The sequence below is a fragment of the Schistocerca nitens genome, chromosome 1 (assembly GCF_023898315.1).
Source record: "Schistocerca nitens isolate TAMUIC-IGC-003100 chromosome 1, iqSchNite1.1, whole genome shotgun sequence".
NCBI classification, from domain to species: domain Eukaryota; kingdom Metazoa; phylum Arthropoda; class Insecta; order Orthoptera; family Acrididae; genus Schistocerca; species Schistocerca nitens.
The window spans coordinates 126001575-126020099 of NC_064614.1; the positions used below are offsets into that span (position 1 = coordinate 126001575).

Sequence of the window (18525 nt, forward strand, 5' to 3'; positions counted from 1 at the left end):
AAATCGGGTGATGCTGAGGGTATTAGATTAGGAAATGAGACGCTTGAAGTAGTAAATGAGTTTTGCTATTTGCGGAGCAAAATAACTGATGATCGTCGAAGTAGAGAGGATATAAAATGTAGACTGGCAACGGCAAGGAAAGCGTTTCTGAAGAAGAGAAATTTGTTAACATTGAGTATAGATTTAAGTATCAGGAAGTCGTTTCTGAAAGTATTTGTATGGAGTGTAGCCATGTATGGAAGTGAAACGTGGACGATAAATAGTTTGGACAAGAAGAGAATAGAAGCTATCGAATTGTGGTGCTACAGAAGAATGCTGAAGATTAGATGGGTAGATCACATAACTAATGAAGAGGTATTGAATATAACTAGGGAGAAGAGAAATTTGTGGCACACCTTGACTAGAAGAAGGAATCGGTTGGTAGGACATGTTCTGAGGCATCAAGGGATCACCAATTTAGTATTGGAGGGCAGCGTGGAGGGTAAAAATCGTAGAGGGAGACCAAGAGTACACTAAGCAGATTCAGAAGGATGTAGGTTGCAGTAGGTACTGGGAGAGGAAGAAGCTTGCACAGGATATAATAGCATGGAGAGCCGCATCAAACCAGTCTATGGACTGAATACCACAATAACAACAGGAAAACAATGCAAAGGTTTATATTTACTGAATTTATATTGTCTGTTACCTTACATTAGGTGCTGAAAATGACCTTCCTTGAACTTGAATGCACTTTCGCGCGCAATTAACATGTTAACATACTCTTTCCACAACTCTGTCCCATCAGTATTCAAAATTTCATTACGAATATTGTCTTTTAGGTCTTCTAACGTTATTGGGTTATTTGCGTACAGTTTTCCCTTTAGACTGCCCCACAGGTAAAAGTCACAAGCGGTTGGGTCCGGCGAACGCGACGGCCACAATGCTTTGCTGACAGTCCTTTCTTCTTTGAATCTTTCATGAATTCGTGAGATTGACTAGCGTGAGGTATGACAGGTCGCTCCATCCTGTTGAACGACAGTATACGTATGGTCATGGGGGGTAGACGGTGAGTAAAATTCCTCAAAGATTCGCATATACACAGCAGTGTTTACTGTTGTTTCAAAAAATATTGGACCCACACTCCAATATTACACCGTGAAGAGGTTTCTTATTAATTGCAAATGGATTGTTTGTTGACCAGTATTTGATGTTCTGTAACTTCACATTAGGGTTGCCAACTGCCCGGCTTTAGACCGAACAGTCCGGTTTTTAAGTAAAAACTATGGTGAACGTCCCGACCGGATGTCGAACGTCCAGTTTTCCGGTCCTCTTAAATTAGGCTAAATTCATATTTACTAATTTTATTTTTAATATTTTTTTACAGAAGCCAAAAAATAATAATGGAGTCAGTTAACTTTTCATTCTGTTTATTCGTTGGTTTCAATATTTTGTATCAGATTGTGTCACAAGTTGGAAGCATTGTGGATTTGTCACAACGAATTCCAATGTATTTTAATATAAGTTGGCGCGTTCATTTGTTCGACAAGCCATGTCAAGGAGATCAAAGAGGAATGACTCTAAGCACTATGGGACTTAACATCTCAGGTCATCAGCCCCTAGTCTTAGAACTGCTTAAACCTAGCACATCACACACATCCATGCCCGAGGCAGGTTTCGAACCTGCGACCGTTACAGCAGCGCGGTTCCCGACTGAAGCGCCTAGGACCAAGTCATTTGAAGAACGCACCAATAAGAACGAACTAGGAAAGACAGGCAGATAATAGCTTGTATTTTCTTATGACAGTTGAATGTCACCTGCACGTGGACAATAAAGCAGAGTTACAAAATCAGTTTATGTCTATTTGTTCTTCTGCACAGTTATATTATAGAGTGGCAAAAAACGACAAACGAAGCAAGCCGTGACAATGTCGCATTTTCATTTTATTATCGATGCTTGCAATAAAGATCTACTAATTTTAAAAGAAATCCCGCTTTCGAACAAATGAACGCGCCAAATTACCCATTGTTCCGCGCGGCTTATTGATGAAGTATTTTGTCGTAGCTCTACTAGGCGAACCGCACACGGCATGCGTTTCGTATAAAATTGAAGTGTTTAAGAACGATATTATAGTGACTGAGTGATACGTGTACATAGTATATAACATCTTATTATATTGAGCTTCTTAAATGCAGTAGGCTAAAAAACAGCGCCGTGATGTAAAATCAATGACAAATGGATACAAGAAACAGACTTTTCGCTGTGGCTTTCGAAACAAGATGAATGTACTGGATATTGTAAAACAGGCCGTGTAAGTTTTATCGTGAAATACGACTCAGTGAAAGAGGTAAAGCATCATGCCACTATCGAGACATATTCATAAGGTGCGGGAAGTGTTCAGAAACTCCACTGGTCAAAGGTATTTCGTGCCAGCGGGAACTAGTCAGGAAGAGGAAGTGTCAGCAACGGAACTAGCGTTGATATATCATAAAGTGAAACACCATAATATTTACCTTTCACAAGACTGTACAAATGCTCTCCTCTCTCACTTTTTGTTTCAAGATTCGAAACTACCATCCAAAATTCTCCGTGGGCGGACGGAAGCTGAAGTTGTAGGAGAGAATGTATTGGCTCCACATTCTCTGCAACAAATTCTGAAAAAATTTGATGCAACTCCATTCTCGATTGCACGTGATAACCCAAATAAAGGAAATGTTAAATTATTTCCAGTTGCTATCCGGTACTTCGACCAAGAAATGTGAACGACTTAAGCTGTTATAGATTTTTACGAAGACGCTGACGAAACGTCAACTTCTATAGCCTAAAAGCTTAAAGAGGGCATCATGAACACTTGTCTTTCAAAATCGCAAATAGTTGCTTATAGCGCCGACAACTATTCCGCCAATTACGTGGAAAACCAATCTGTTTTCGAGCAGTTGAAAAAAATGTTTCAAATTCCGCATATTATTGCAGGAAATTGTCACATGCATATACTGCACAATACTGCGAAATATGGACTAAAACTACTGTCACACGACGTTGAATCGTTAGTGGTTCACGTATTCAATGAGTTTCCTTCAAGTGCGAAGAAAGTGAGTGAGCTGAAGAACTTTCTTGAGTTGCTGCAGCCACAGCACTCCACACTACTCCAGCATGTCCCTACACACTTTTTTACTCTTTTATTCTGCTGTAGATGATTGCTCTAGAAATGGGCGTTGTTGAAGTCCTATTACCTAAGCCAGGGTGAAGACAATACTGCCAGACTTACTTGGACATTCGTAGCCCATGAAAACGGCAGTAAAGTGGACGAGGAAGTAACACTCCCAGAGATTTACAGTTACTTTGTCCACAATGTTATGCATTTATATAATACTACCATAAAGAAAGTGATTATACACAGATAACTGAAATATATTTTGTATTCCTGAAGTTGACTACAGAAATTAGTAATAGACAAAGAAATAATTTCTTCCATTTCAAGGTATTACAAGAGCTGAAAAAATGTCCGCAGTATGAACAAGCAAAATTTGTCAGGGAAGGCCAGTAATTCCATACCAGGATTCTGGAATATCTAGAAAAATGGTTTAATTTCAGTGAAGATTCAATTTTCAAGCTTAGCTCTCAGTTAAATCTTGAAGAGCCGCTTAAAATGGAGAACATAATGAAACTTCCAGATTATTTCAACATAAATATCAACGCTAACGAACTGTTTTTTGAAATATGTGCACTGAATGATCTCTTGCCATTCATTGAGGACTTACCAGAGTCAAACATTTCAAACGAATTGGTGACTTTTTTAAGAGATGCAATGCACATAATTTGTTCAACATGTGCTAGCAACAACCGTTCAATTCGTTTGTAGAGCAGATTTTCAGTGTGGTGCTAAATATCTGGAGCAATGAAAGAAACAGTCTGAAAGTGTAAAGAGTGAAAGCTGAACTACTTGTGAATTTTAACTGCGGTATGAAATGTGCTGAATTTCCTAAATTTGCCAAATCTGACAACGGGAAAGTACTTGTTAAAGCTGTGAAGTCGGAAAAGAAGTATAACTTCAAAATATAACCAGTAAAGAAAGTAGAGGCTTGCAGAAATGGCTGGATTCGCAGGTTTAACAGTGGATATCGTGATAAATAAATTCATGCTTCCTGTTGTAGCAGATATAATGTATGTATTGTGCAATGAGTTGTGAATAATTATAATAATAATAACATTGTAATAATAATGATAATAATAATGATAACACATTCTTGAGTTGTTCGGTTTTGGCTCCAGTTAAAGTTGGCAACCCTCCTTCCACGTCCTGTCATATGGAACCAGGCTTCATCATTCATGAAATACAATGACGGATCCAACATTCCCCTCTCAATTATTTGACTTAGCTCCGTACAGTGATTCATAAGTTTTGCCTTACCTTCCTCCTTCAGTTCTTGGACACTTGTCATTTTCTATGGGTTCTTCCCTATATGTAGATGGTGTAAAACACGTTGACAGACCCTGTGCTAAACTTTCAATTGTTGTGACAACTTACGTGTCGAGGTGGGTCATTGTGGACTCTGGATATTCGCGCTAGAATAACCATGATCGCAGTAGGTGAACGGACGGGGCTCGATTCTGACAAAAAAGAAAATGAAAACAGTAGAAAACCCATCACTTTTGAAAATAAAGTACAGAAAAACATGTATGGACTAGTAAAAGAAAATGAATAGCAGAGAATAAGGGAAAACAGACACCTCTGACAGTTAGACACACTACCTGACATAGTAGCGAGTGTGAAAACTAAAAGATTCAGGTAGTACTGACATGTGCAGAGGAGAGGGGAGAACACGGTAATAAAGGCAGATGCCAGACTGAGATTCATTGGAAAAATCCTAAGGAAATGCAATCCGAGAACAAAGGAAGTAGGTTACAGTATGCTTGTTCGCCCACTGCTTGAATACTGCTCAGCAGTGTGGGATCCGTACCAGATAGGGTTGATGGAAGAGATAGAGAAGATCCAACGGAGAGCAGCGCGCTTCGTTACAGAATCATTTAGTAATCGCGAAAGCGTTACGGAAATGATAGATAAACTGCAGTGGAAGACTCTGCAGGAGAGACGCTCAGTAGCTCGGTACGGGCTTTTGTTGAAGTTTCGAGAACATACCTTCACCGAAGAGTCAAGCAGTATATCGCTCCCTCCCACGTATATCTCGCGAAGAGACCATGAGGATAAAATCAGAGATTAGAGCCCACACAGAAGCATACCGACAATCCTTCTTTCCACGAACAATACGAGACTGGAATAGAAGGGAGAACAGATAGAGGTACTCAAAGTACCCTCCGCCACACACCGTCAGGTGGCTTGCGGAGTATGGATGTGGATGTAGATGTAGATGTAGATGTAGATGTAGAAGCCGAAGGAACGAGACCATAGGACGGCCGAGAACAAGAGGGAAAGATAATACGATGGGAGACATGCAGATCTGGGTCTGGGAGATGAAGCTGCAGCTGATAGGAAGGTGTGGAAGAGTAGAATGTGTGAGGCTAAGGAACGGCTGCTTTGTGTGGCCCCTATAAGTAAGTACGTAAGCTTGCTTTTATCGCGAATCTCTCGCCCACCGCGAAGTCCCAAGCGACTGGAAAAAACTGCAAGTGGCTCCTGCATATAAGAACGGCGAAAGAACAGACACACAAATTATAGACCACTAACCTTACTATCGGCTTGCTCCAGAATCCTTGACCATTTACTCAGTTAGAATACACTACCGGCCATTAAAATTGCTACACCACGAAGATGACTTGCTACAGACGCGAAATTTAACCTACAAGAAGATGCTGTGATATGCAAATGATTAGCTTTTCAGAGCATTCACAAGAGGTTGGCGCCGGTGGCGACACCTACAACGTGCTGACATGAGGAAAGTTTCCAACTGATTTCTCATACGCAAACAGCAGTTGACCGGCGTTGCCTGGAGAAACGTTGTTGTGATGCCTCGTGTGAGGAGGAGAAATGCTTACCATCCCGTTTCCGACTTTCATAAAGGTCGGATTGTAGCCTATAGCGATTGCGGTTTATCGTATAGCGAAACTGCTGCTCGTGTTGGTCGAGATCCAATGACTGTTAGCAGAATATGGAATCGGTGGGTTCAGGAGGGCAATACGGAGCACCGTGCTGGATCCCAACGGCCTCGTATCACTAGCAGTCGAGATGACAGGCATCTTATCCGCATGGCTGTAACGGATCGTGCAGCCACGTCTCGATCCCTGAGTCAGCAGATGGGGACGTTTGCAAGACAGCAACCATGTTCACGAACAGTTCGACGACGTTTGCAGCAGCATGGACTATCAGCTCGGAGACCATGGTTGCGGTTACCCTTGACGCTGCATCACATACAGGAGTGGCTGCGATGGTGTACTCAAGGACGAACTTGGGTGCACGAATGGCAAAACGTCATTTTTTCGGATGAATCCAGGTTCTGTTTACAGCATCACGATGGTCGCATTCGTGTTTGGCGATATCGCGGTGAACGCACATTGGAAGCGTGTATTCGTCATCGCCATACTGGCGTATCACCCAGCGTGATGGTATAGTGTGCCATTGGTTACACGTCTCGGTCACCTCTTGTTCGCATTGACGGCACTTTGAACGGTGGACGTTACATTTCAAATGTGTTACGACCCGTGGCTGTACCCTTCATTCGATCCCTGCAAAACCCTACATTCCAGCAGGATAATGCATGACCGCACGTTGCAGGTCCTGTACGGGCCTTCCTGAATACAGAAAATGTTCGACTGCTGCCCTGGCCAACACATTCTCCAGATCTCTCACCAACTGAAAACGTCTGGTCAATGGTGGCCAAGCAACTGGTTCGTCACAATACGCCAGTCACTACTCTTGATGAACTGTGGTATCGTGTTGAAGCTGCATGGGCAGCTGTACCTGTACACGCCATCCAAGCTCTGTTTAACTCAATGCCCAGGCGTATCAAGGCCGTTATTACGGCCAGAGGTGGTTGTTCTGGGTACTTATTTCTCTGGATCTATGCACCCAAATTGCGCGAAAATGTAATCACATGTCAGTTCTAGTATAATATATTTCTCCAATGAATACCTGTTTATCATCTGCATTTCTTCTTGGTGTAGCAATTTTAATGGCCAGTAGTGTATAATAAATTACCGTGAGGCGAAAGAGCTTCGCTCGTGCGAAATTCAGCTTGCCTTTTTCCCGCATGATGTCGTGCGAACCATGGATGAAGGCAAAGAGGAAGAATCCTTACTTCTAGATTTCCAAAACGTATGTGACTGTATCCCACAGCAGACTGTTAACGAAGGTACGAGCATACGGAGTAGGTTCTCAACTCTGTGATTGGCTCTAAGACTTCTTAAGTAACAGAACCCAGTTAATGAGGAACATTGGTATTCTCAGAAGTGGCCTAGAGAAGCATGATAGGGTTGCTTTTATTCTAAATACACACAAATGATTTTACAGACAGTGTGAGCAGCAATCTACGGTTATTTTCTGATGACGCTGTGGTGTATGAGAAGGTGTCGTCGGTGGGTGACTTTAGGAGTATACAAAATTTCTAGTTGGTGTGATGAATGGCAGCTTGCTCTAAATGTACTAAAATGTAAGTTAAATCGGATGAGCAGGAAAAACAATCACATTATGTTCGAAGACGGTGTTAGTTGTGTCCTGCTCGACATACACAAGTCGGTTAAATATCTAAGCATAACGTTGCAAAGCGGCATGGAAGGCGAAATGTCGATTTCGGATTACTGAGAGAATTTTAGGAAAGTGTGGTTCATCTGTAAAGGAGACCGCATATGGGACACTGGTGCGACCCATTCTTGAATATTGATCGAGTCTTTTGGATCCGTACCAGGTCAGATTAAAGGAGGACACCAAAGCAATTCAGAGGCGGGCTGCTAGATTTGTTTCCGGTAGGGTGGTCGAAAAACACGCAAGTGCTACAGAGATGCTTCGGGAACTCAGGTAACAGTCCTTAAAGGGAAGACGACGTTCTTTTTGAGGAACATTATTGACAAAATTTAGAGAAGTGGGTTTGAACCTGACTACAGAACGATTCACCTGCTGCCAAAGTACATTTCGTGCAAGAACCACAAAGATAAGACAAGAGGAATTAGGTACGTAGGTGGTCGCCTGTCCTTCGCTCTGTTTGCGAGCGTAACAGAAAAGGAAATTACTAGTAGTGGTGCAGTCCCCTCCGGCGTATACCATATGTTGGCTTGCGGAGTATGTATGTAGATGTAAGACGGCTTTCTTCGTTGTGGCGGGATTATTTCTAGACATTTCAATCATCAACTTTCTCCGACGAATGCGAAAATATGTTGTTGGCTAGGAACATAGGGAAGATTGGCCCTCTTAATCAAATAAGAAAAAAATCAGAACTTGAACGGGAATATTTAGGTGTTCATTTTTCCCACGTGCTTTTCGCGAGTGTAATGGTCGAGAAATAGTCTGAAAATAGTTCTGTGCAGCCTCTGCCAAACGTTTAAGTATGAATTATAGAATAGCTATGCAGATGTAGAACCCTTCCTCCTCCCGAACAGGCCATGAAGGCCCAACGGTACCCCCGGCCACCGTGTCGTCCTCAGCCCCCAGGCGTCACTGGATGCGGATGTGGAGGGGCATGTGGTCAGTACACCGCTTTCCCGGCCGTAGGTCAGTTTCCGAGACCGGAGCCGCTACTTCTCAATCAAGTAGCTCCCCAGTTTGCCTCACAAGGGCTGAGTGCACCCCGCTTGCCAACAGCGCTCGGCAGAACGGATGGTCACCCACCCAAGTGCTAGCCCAGCCCGGCAGCGCTGAACTTCGGTGATCTGATGGGAACCGGTGTTACCACTGCGGCAAGGCCGTTGACTAGAACCCTTCCTTTTGTATTATTACAGACACTGTAAAGTTTATGTTAAGAACTGAGTCATGAGGGTCTCTGCTCTTGTTTTTCTACAGTTTGTACGGAGCAGCACACGGTCCATCAATCTCTCTAAAGCGACAAAGCAATCTCTGCTCATCGGAAATACCCGGATGGGATATTTTCGAGGAGATAATCAATTCCATAATTTGCCTTACAATCAGGGGAAACAACTACAGCCCCGTGCGTATCGCTCGCATAAGGATCGTGAGAACAAGATTAGAATAACTATAGCACGCACACAGGCATTCGAACAATCATTCTCCCTGTGCTCCACACGCGAATGGAACGGCAAGAAACCCTAATAACTGGTACAATGGGACGTACCCTCTGCCACACACTTCACAGTGGTTTGCAGAGTATAGGTGTAGATGAAGAAACCACCGATAACATGGCCACACTAGTACGACTGGATAATTGTTGTTATTATATTTTTATGTGTTTCTGGGACCAAGTGTGCAAGCTTCCTACTTTCAATTCCAATCAGGACTTTAACAAAAATGGTAAAGGTAATGTTAATCAGAACACTGGTAAGAGTTGTGGTCTAAATAAAAATAGATTTATTCATTCTTAACAACAAGGCAAAAAATGATAGCTAAAGAAACATCACACAAACATTTTATTTGACAAACGCTTTAACTGATATGCGGTCTATGGTGAACAAAGTGATCAGGTGGGGATAAACAGAAGACACTAAGCAGAACTAATCGCTTTACCTGACTTCATACATGTGAATCAGTGGTATGGCCCAAAAAAAAAAAAAAAACTACGCTACAGTCAAGCATCTATACTATACCATGCAATACGGTGGCCGGACTCCCCCGAATGGGACCTCCCGCCCAACAACGCCATACGATCATTTCCATTTCTACTATTCGATGAAGAAAAATATGGTTCCAAAGAACAGGGTGCAGAGACGCTTATTCTGGACCCCTGCGCCGTAGCAGAGAATACTTTACCCTTCTGCAGGTCAGTGCAGCACACCGTGATGCGCTCGACGACTGGAGTCGTGGACGGCAGCAATCTGTTATTAATGGCGCGAGCCCGAAAAAAATGCAAGTACGCTGCTGTCTTACGTTCGCCTACTTCGGAACGCAGGCACTTCCCTAGGAGCCTCTGAAACTCCGGTGGATTCCAGTGGGCAGGTGGACCTGTTTGCTGGTTTCCCAAACCAATCTGACTCCGTGCCACGACTATGCGTGACGAAATATGTTTAGACGGCCGACTCAGAACAAATAAACACACCCACGCATTACTCGTTGTGTGCGTGATGCTAGAAGCAGTACCTCTGTCGGTTCAGATGGTGACTGGTACAGGCTCTAAGGGGCATACTCGCAAAAGATACAAGTCTCACCATTTAGGTAAAGACCTGAAGTTCTTTACTAGCGAAGCGCCACTACAGGAGTGTCCTCTTCTCTTTCTCTCAGCTTTTCTCGCCAGCTCAGTAGCATAGCACATTTACATCTTAGGCCACTCCCACTTTAGCACAAGCCAATCACGAGCTGGAGCACGGCATTCGAAGCTGGGAGAGGGCCCCCTTGCTCTGCATATACAAATCTGACCAAGCAGCGACATTAAAAATTAATTAGGAGAAAAGGGCCATTGATGTACGTATTTCAGCTATACTAGTTTCCCAACACTGGTGCCGAATTTTATAGATTCCTGTCTTTCGCAAAACCAGACCATCGGATTCTGAATTTCTGTTGTTGCCACCATTCAATCGATCCACAGACAGATAAGTAGTCTCAAATTATTTTATCAGTTACGGTGACTGTTTGAAAAGTCAACATACACTACTGGCCATTACAATTGCTACACCAAGAAGAAATGCAGATGATAAACGGGTATTCACAGGACAAATATATTATACTAGAACTGACATGTGGTTACATTTTCACGCAATTTGCGTGCGTAGATCCTGAGAAATCAGTACCCAGAACAACCACCTCTGGCTGTAATAACGGCCTTGATACGCCTGGGCATTGAGTCAAACAGAGCTTGGATGGCGTGTACAGGTACAGCTGCCCATGCAGCTTCAACACGATAACACAGTTCATCAAGAGTAGTGACTGGCGTATTGTGAGGAGCCAGTTGCTCGGCCACCATTGACCAGACGTTTTCAATTGGTAAGAGATCTGGATAATGTGTTGGCCAGGGCAGCAGTCGAACATTTTCTGTATCCAGAAAGGCCCGTACAGGACCTGCAACATGTGGTCGTGCATTATCGTGCTGAAATGTAGGGTTTCGCAGGGATCGAATGAAGGGTAGAGCCACGGGTCGTAACACATCTGAAATGTAACATCCACCGTTCAAAGTGCCGTCAATGCGAACAAGAGGCGACCGAGACGTGTAACCAATGGCACCCCATAGCATCACGCCGGGTGATACGCCAGTATGGCGATGACGAATACACACTTCCAATGTGCGTTCACCGCGATGTCGCCAAACACAGATGCAACCATCATGATGCTGTAAACAGAACCTGGATTCATCCGAAAAAATGACGTTTTGCCATTCGTGCACACAGGTTCGTCGTTGAGTACACCATCACAGGCGCTCATGTCTGTGATGCAGCGTCAAGGGTTACCACAGCCATGGTCTCCGAGCTGATAGTCCATGCTGCTGCAAACATCGTCGAACTGTTCGTGCAGATGGTTGTTGTCTTGCAAACGTCCCGATCTGTTGACTCAGGGATCGAGATGTAGCTGCACGATCCGTTACAGCCATGCGGATAAGATGCCTGTCATCTCGACTGCTAGTGATACGAGGCCGTTGGGATCCAGCACGGCGTTCCGTGTTACCCTCCTGAACCCACTGATTCCATATTCTGCTAACAGCCATTGGATCTTGACAACGCGAGCAGCAATGTCGCGATACGATAAACCGCAATCGCGATAGGCTACAATCCGACCTTTATGAAAGTCGGAAACGTGATGGTACGCATTTCTCCTCCTTGCACGAGGCATCACAACAACGTTTCACCAAGGCAACGCCAGTCAACTGCTGTTTGTGTACGAGAAATCGGTTGGAAACTTTCCTCATGCCAACACGTTTTAGGTGTCACCACCGGCGCCAACCTTGTGTGAATGCTCTGAAAAACTAATCATTTGCATATCATAGCATCTTCTCTTCCTGTAGGTTAAATTTCGCGTCTGTAGCACGTCATCTTCGTGGTGTAGCAATTTTAATGGCCAGTAGTGTATTAACACTTTCTCCTGGACTTTTTGCAGCATACAGTGAATACGTAGCGAATGAACAGATGCAGTCATGGCGATTAGTCAGATTAGAATTGCGTTTTGGTGTCCTTTGATACTCGTTTACAGTGAGGTGAGAAAACTGATGGGATATCTCCCATTGTCGTGTCGGATCTCCTTCTGCCCGGTGAAGTGCAGCAACTCGACCTGGCATGGATTCAACAAGTCGCTGGTAGTTCCCTGTACCAATATTGATGCTTCCCCTATAGCCATCCGTGATTGCAAAAGTGTTGCCGGTGCAGGATTGTGTCCACGAACTGACCTCTCGATTATCTCCCTCAATGGAATTCATGTCGGGCAGTCTGAACGGCCAAGTCATTCGCTCAAGTTGTTTAGAATGTTATTCAAACCAGTCGCGAACAATTAAGTCCTGGTCACATGGCTCATTGTCACCCATAAAAATTCCCTCACTGAATGGCTGCAAATGGTCTCCAAGTAGCTGAGTACAACCATTGCCAGTCAATGATCGATTCATTGGACCAGAGGACTTAGTCAGAGTGTAAACACAGCCCACATCACAACACAAGCTTGCACAGTGCCTTGTTGGCAACTTGGGTCCGTGATCTCATGGAGTCTCCGCCACACTCGAACACTACCATCAGCTCTTACCAACTGAAATCGGGTTTCATCTGAACAGGCAATTGTTCTCCAGTCGCCTAGAGTCCAACCGATATGGTCACTAGCCAAGGAGAGGCGCTGCAAGCTGTATCGTGCTTTAGCAAAGGCACTCGCGCCGGTCATCTGCTGCCATAAGTCTGTTCTTTGAGAATTTTGTTCTCGGGATGTGTTATAGATGTTGTTGTGGTCTTCAGTCCTGAGACTGGTTTGATGCAGCTCTCCATGCTACTCTATCCTGTGCAAGCTTCTTCATCTCCCAGTACCTACTGCAACCTACATCCTTCTGAATCTGCTTAGTGTATTGATCTCTTGGTCTCCCTCTACGATTTTTACCCTTCACGCTGCCCTCCAATGCTAAATTTGTGATCCTTTGATGCCTCAGAACATGTCCTACCAACCGATCCCTTCTTCTAGTCAAGTTGTGCCACAAACTCCTCTTCTCCCCAATTCTATTCAATACCTCCTCATTAGTTATGTGATCTACCCATCTAATCTTCAGCATTCTTCTGTAGCACCACATTTCGAAAGCTTCTATTCTCTTCTTGTCTAAACTATTTATCTTCCATGTTTCACTTCCACATATGGCTACACTCCATACAAATACTTTCAGAAACGACTTCCTGACATTTAAATCTATACTCGATGTTAACAAATTTCTCTTTTTCAGAAACGCTTTCCTTCCCATTGTCAGTCTACATTATATATCTTCTCTACTTCGACCATCATCAGTTATTTTGCTCCCCAAATAGCAAAACTCCTTTACTACTTTAAGTGTCTCATTTCCTAATCTAATACCCCCAGCATCACCCGACTTAATTCGATTACCTTCCATTATTCTCGTTTTGCTTTTGTTGATGTTCATCTTATATCCTCCTTTCAAGACACTATCCATTCCATTCAACTGCTCTCCCAAGTCCTTTGCTGTCTCTGACAGAATTACAATGTCATCGGCGAACCTCAAAGTTTTTATTTCTTCTCCATGGATTTTAATACCTACTCCGAATTTTTCTTTTGTTTCCTTTACTGCTTGCTCAATATACATATTGAATAACATCGGGGAGAGGCTACCCTTTCGCTCCCTATATTTTACCTCTGCCACCTTCGGATATATATTAACGTCAAATTCGGTCAAAATGTTTATTGATATTTCCTCTACAAACTGAACGAAACAAAATTTCGATGTAGACTTCCACGCGCGGTATGTCACAGGTCAGCCGGCTCGTCTGAAATCAAAATTGAGTCGACGTTAGCGAAGTTCAAATGGCTCTGAGCACTATGGGACTCAACTGCTGAGGTCATTAGTCCCCTAGAACTTAGAACTAGTTAAACCTAACTAACCTAAGGACATCGCACACATCCATGCCCGAGGCAGCATTCGAACCTGCGACCGTAGCGGTCTCGCGGTTCCAGACTGCAGCGCCAGAACCGCGCGGCCACTTCGGCCGGCGTTAGCGAAGTATATAAGATTCTTTAGGAGTTGTATCTCGCTTAAGTTATTTGGACCGTAGGAAACAAAATTGCGGTCATTTGAAAAAAAATACGGTTTTTTCATCGCTTTTTCGACTTCGTCGGCCAAGTAAAAATATTTATAGCTGATGGATCGGAATAAAAGTGGTACAGCTCCTAGACAATTTAGTTAGCTTCGTCGGAAACAAAGAATCATGCCAATCGGTTCAGTAGATTTGAAGTTACCATACTGTGAGCTAAAAAAAGAAAAAATCATTTAGAGAAAAACGCGTTTGAAGTTTTGACTACATATAAATGCAATATTATGCAACTTACGTTCAATCTGCTGTTCCGGGTCCATAAACTAGTCCTTCCTCTTCCCCAAAGAGGGCGTTCCGCTCGATCTGGGCCATCCTGCGCTGCTCCAGAGCCGCTCGTACGGCCGGTGAGAAGTGGTTTTCGGCCGCTTGAATCCGGTGGTCGTCCGAATGCTTGGCGAACTGCGTCGAATAGAGTCCCAGGATGGCGTCCATCGTTGTCAGGTCTTGAGAATTGCTGAATACCCTTCGTTGAAGCTGCTCACTGCCAGGAAAGTCGCAATCTCCACAGTCTTCGCACCAGAATGCAAATGCTTGGGGGCTAACTTCCAGACACACACGTTCAAACTTTCATTTTAATTTTGTGTGTTTCCTCCCAAGCAGTGGTACAATAACTCGTCCTCCGAAAGAAAAAAACAGGTGCGTGAAAAAGGCCGATTTCAGGCAGGTGCATTTTTTGTTCAACCGCGAATAACAAACAGGTACGTTCCGTATTCGGGAAAATCGTCTCAGGGGTGTGTTCTAAAAAATTTTATGGCTCCAAAAATGCAATTTTTTTAAAAAATCGATTTTTTGAAGCAAAAGATACTAAACCTCCCCTTAATGCCTTATTTCGCCGACTCTCATAACGGATGTGTTCGTCGTACGTCTAACATTGATTTATGCGCTATTTTACGCAGTGTTGCTTGTTGTTAGCACTAAAAACTCTACGCAAACCCCGCTGCTCTCGGTCGTTAAGTAAAGGCTTTCGGCCACTGCGTTTTCCGTGGTGAGAGGTAACGCTTGAAATGTGGTATTCTCGGCACACTCTTGACACTGTGGATCGCGAAATATTGAATTCCCTAACGATTTACGAAGTGGAATGTCCTTTGCGTGTAGCTCCAACTACCATTCCGCGTTAAAAGTCTGTTAGTTCCCGTGGTACGGCCACAATCACATCGGAAGCATTTTAACATGTCTACATCTACGTGATTACTCTGCTATTCACAATAAAGTGTCCCGCAGAGGGTTCAATGAATCACCCTCAAGTTGTCTCTCTACCGTTCCACTCTCGAACGGCACGCGGGAAAAACAAGCGCCGGCCGTGGAGGCCTTGCGGTTGTAGGCACTTCAGTCCGGAACCGCGTGACTGCTACGGTGGCAGGTTCGAATCCTGCCTCGGGCATGGATGTGTGTGATGTCCTTAGGTTAGTTAGGTTTAAGTAGTTCTAAGTTCTAGGGGACTGATGACCTCAGATGTTGAGTCCCATAGTGCTCAGAGCCATTTGAACCATTTTGAAAAACAAGCACTTAAATTTTTCTGTGTAGGCCCTGATTTCTCTTATTTTATCGTGATGATCATTTCTCCCTATGTAGTTGGGTGCCAACAGAATGTTTTCGCAATCGGAGGAGAAAACTGGTGATTGAAATTTCATGAGAAGATCTCGTCGCAACGAAAAACGCCTTTGTTTCAATTCACGTATCATGTCTGTGACACTATCTCCCTTATTTCGCGATAATACAAGCTGCCCTTCTTTGTACTTTTTCGATGTCATCCATCAGCCGCACCTGATGCGGAATAGGGCGGACAAGCGTGGTGTAAGCAGTCTATTTAGTAGACCTATTGCATCTTCTAAGTGTTCTGCCGATGAATCGCAGTCTTTGGTTTGCTCTACCCACAATATTATCTATGTGATTGTTCCAATTCAGGATATTTGTAATTGTAATCCCTAAGTATTCAGTTGAATTTACAGCCTTCAGATTTGTGTGACTTATCCAGTAATCGAAATTTAGCTGATTTCTTTTAGTACTCATGTGAATAACTTCACACTCTTCTTTATTCAGGGTCAATTGCCACTTTCCGCACCATACAGATATCTTATCTAAATCATTTTGCAAGTCCTTTTGATGATCTAATGACTTTACAAGACGGTAAATGACAGCATCTTCTGCAAACAATCTAAGACGGCTGCTCAGATTGTCTCAAAAAAAAATGGCTCTGAGCACTATGGGACTCAACTGCTGTGGTCATCAGTCCCCTAGAACTTAGAACTACTTAAACCTAACTAACCTAAGGACATCACACACATCCATGCCCGAGGCAGGATTCGAACCTGCGACCGTAGCAGTCGCACGGTTCCGGACTGCGCGCCTAGAACCGCGAGACCACCGCGGCCGGCTCAGATTGTCTCCTATGTCGTTAATATAGATCAGGAACAATAGAGGGCCTATAACACTTCCTTGGGGAACGCCGGATATTACTTCTGTTTAACTCGATGATTTTCCGTCTATTACTACGAACTGTGACCTTTCTGACAGGAAATCACGAATCCAGTCGCACAACTGAGGCGATACTCCGTAGGCGCGCAGTTTGGTTAGAAGACGCTTGTGAGGAACGGTGTCGAAAGTCTTCAGGAAATCTAAAAGTATGGAATCAATTTTACACCCTCTGTCGATAGCACTTATTACTTCATGAGTATAAAGAGCTAGTTATGTTTCACAAGAACGATATTTTCTGAAACCGTGCTGACTATGTGTCAATAAATCGTTTTCTCCGAGGTACTTCATAATGTTCGAATACAGTATATGTTCCAAAACCCTACTGCAAATAGACGTTAGTGATATAGGCCTGTAATTCAGCGGATTACTCCTACTTCCCTTTTTGCGTATTGGTGTGACTTGAGCAATTTCCCAGTCTTTAGGTACGTATCTTTCTGTGAGCGAGTGGTTGTATATAATTGCTAAATGTGGAGCTATTGTATCAGTATACTCTGAGAGGAACCTGAATGGTATACAATCTGGACCGGAGGCCTTGCCTTTATTACACCGAGGATATTTACTTCTATGTTTCTCATCTTGGCAGTTGTTCTTGATTGGAATTCAGGAATATTTACTTCCTCTTCTTTGGTGAAGAAGTTTCGGAAAACCATGCTTAATAACTCTGCTTTAGTGGCACTGTCATCAGTGACTTCACCGTTGTTATCGCGCAGTTAAGGCATTGATTGTGTCTTGCCACTGGTGTGCTTTATGTATGAACAGAATCTCTTTGGGTTTTCTGCCAGATTTCGAGACAGAATTTCGTTGTGGAAATTATTAATAGCATCTCGCATTGAAGTACGCGCCATATTTCGAACTTCTATAAAACTTTGCCAATCTTGGGGCTTTTGCGTCCTTTTAAATTTGGCATGCTTTTTTCGTTGCTTCTGCAACAACGATCTGACCCGTTTTGTGTACCATGGGGGATCAGTACCATCACTTATTAATTTATGTGGTATATACCTCTCAATTGCTGTTGATACTATCTCTTTGAAAACATTTTACAACTTTTCTACACTTACATGATCATATCGGAACAAGTGAAGACTGTCTCTTAAAAGGCGTTAAGAGCATTTATATCAGCTTTTTAAATAGATATATTTCGCGTTTCTTTTCGATGGTTGTAGGTGTTACGGTATTCAGCCTAGCAGCAACTGCCTTGTGGCCGCTAATCCTTGTATTCGCCACAATACTCGCTATTTGTCCAGGATTATTTGTTGCTAAACGGTCAAGTATGCTTTCGCAACCATTTACACTTCGAGTGGGCTCATGAACTAATTGTTCAAAATAATTTTCTGAGAAAGCATTCAGTACAATTTCGGATGATGTTTTATGCCTGCCGCCGGCTTTAAACATATAATTTTTCTAGCATATCGAGGGTAGATAAAAGTCACCACTGACTGTAATTGTATGAGCGGGGTATTTATTTGAAATGAGACTAAGGTTTCCTTTGAACTGTTCAGCAACTACGTCTTCTGAGTCGGGGGTCGGTAAAACGATCCAATTCATAGTTTAGTCCGATTCTCAGGTATAACCTCTACCCATACTATTTCACACGAACTATCTACTTCAATTTCGCCACAAGGCAAACTACCTTTGACAGCAATAAATACTCCACTACCAACTGTATTTAATCTATCCTTTCAGAACACTGTGAGGTTGTTTGAAAAATATTTGGTTGAACTTATTTCCGGCTTTAGCCAGCTCTC

At 43.3% G+C, this 18525-nt stretch overlaps 1 pseudogene; it reads right to left on the bottom strand.

The window, feature by feature from the left end:
* Window positions 1-8717: 8717 nt before the first annotated feature.
* LOC126212943 (5S ribosomal RNA) lies at window positions 8718-8835 on the bottom strand (annotated as a pseudogene).
* Between the last annotated feature and the right edge of the window lie 9690 nt (window positions 8836-18525).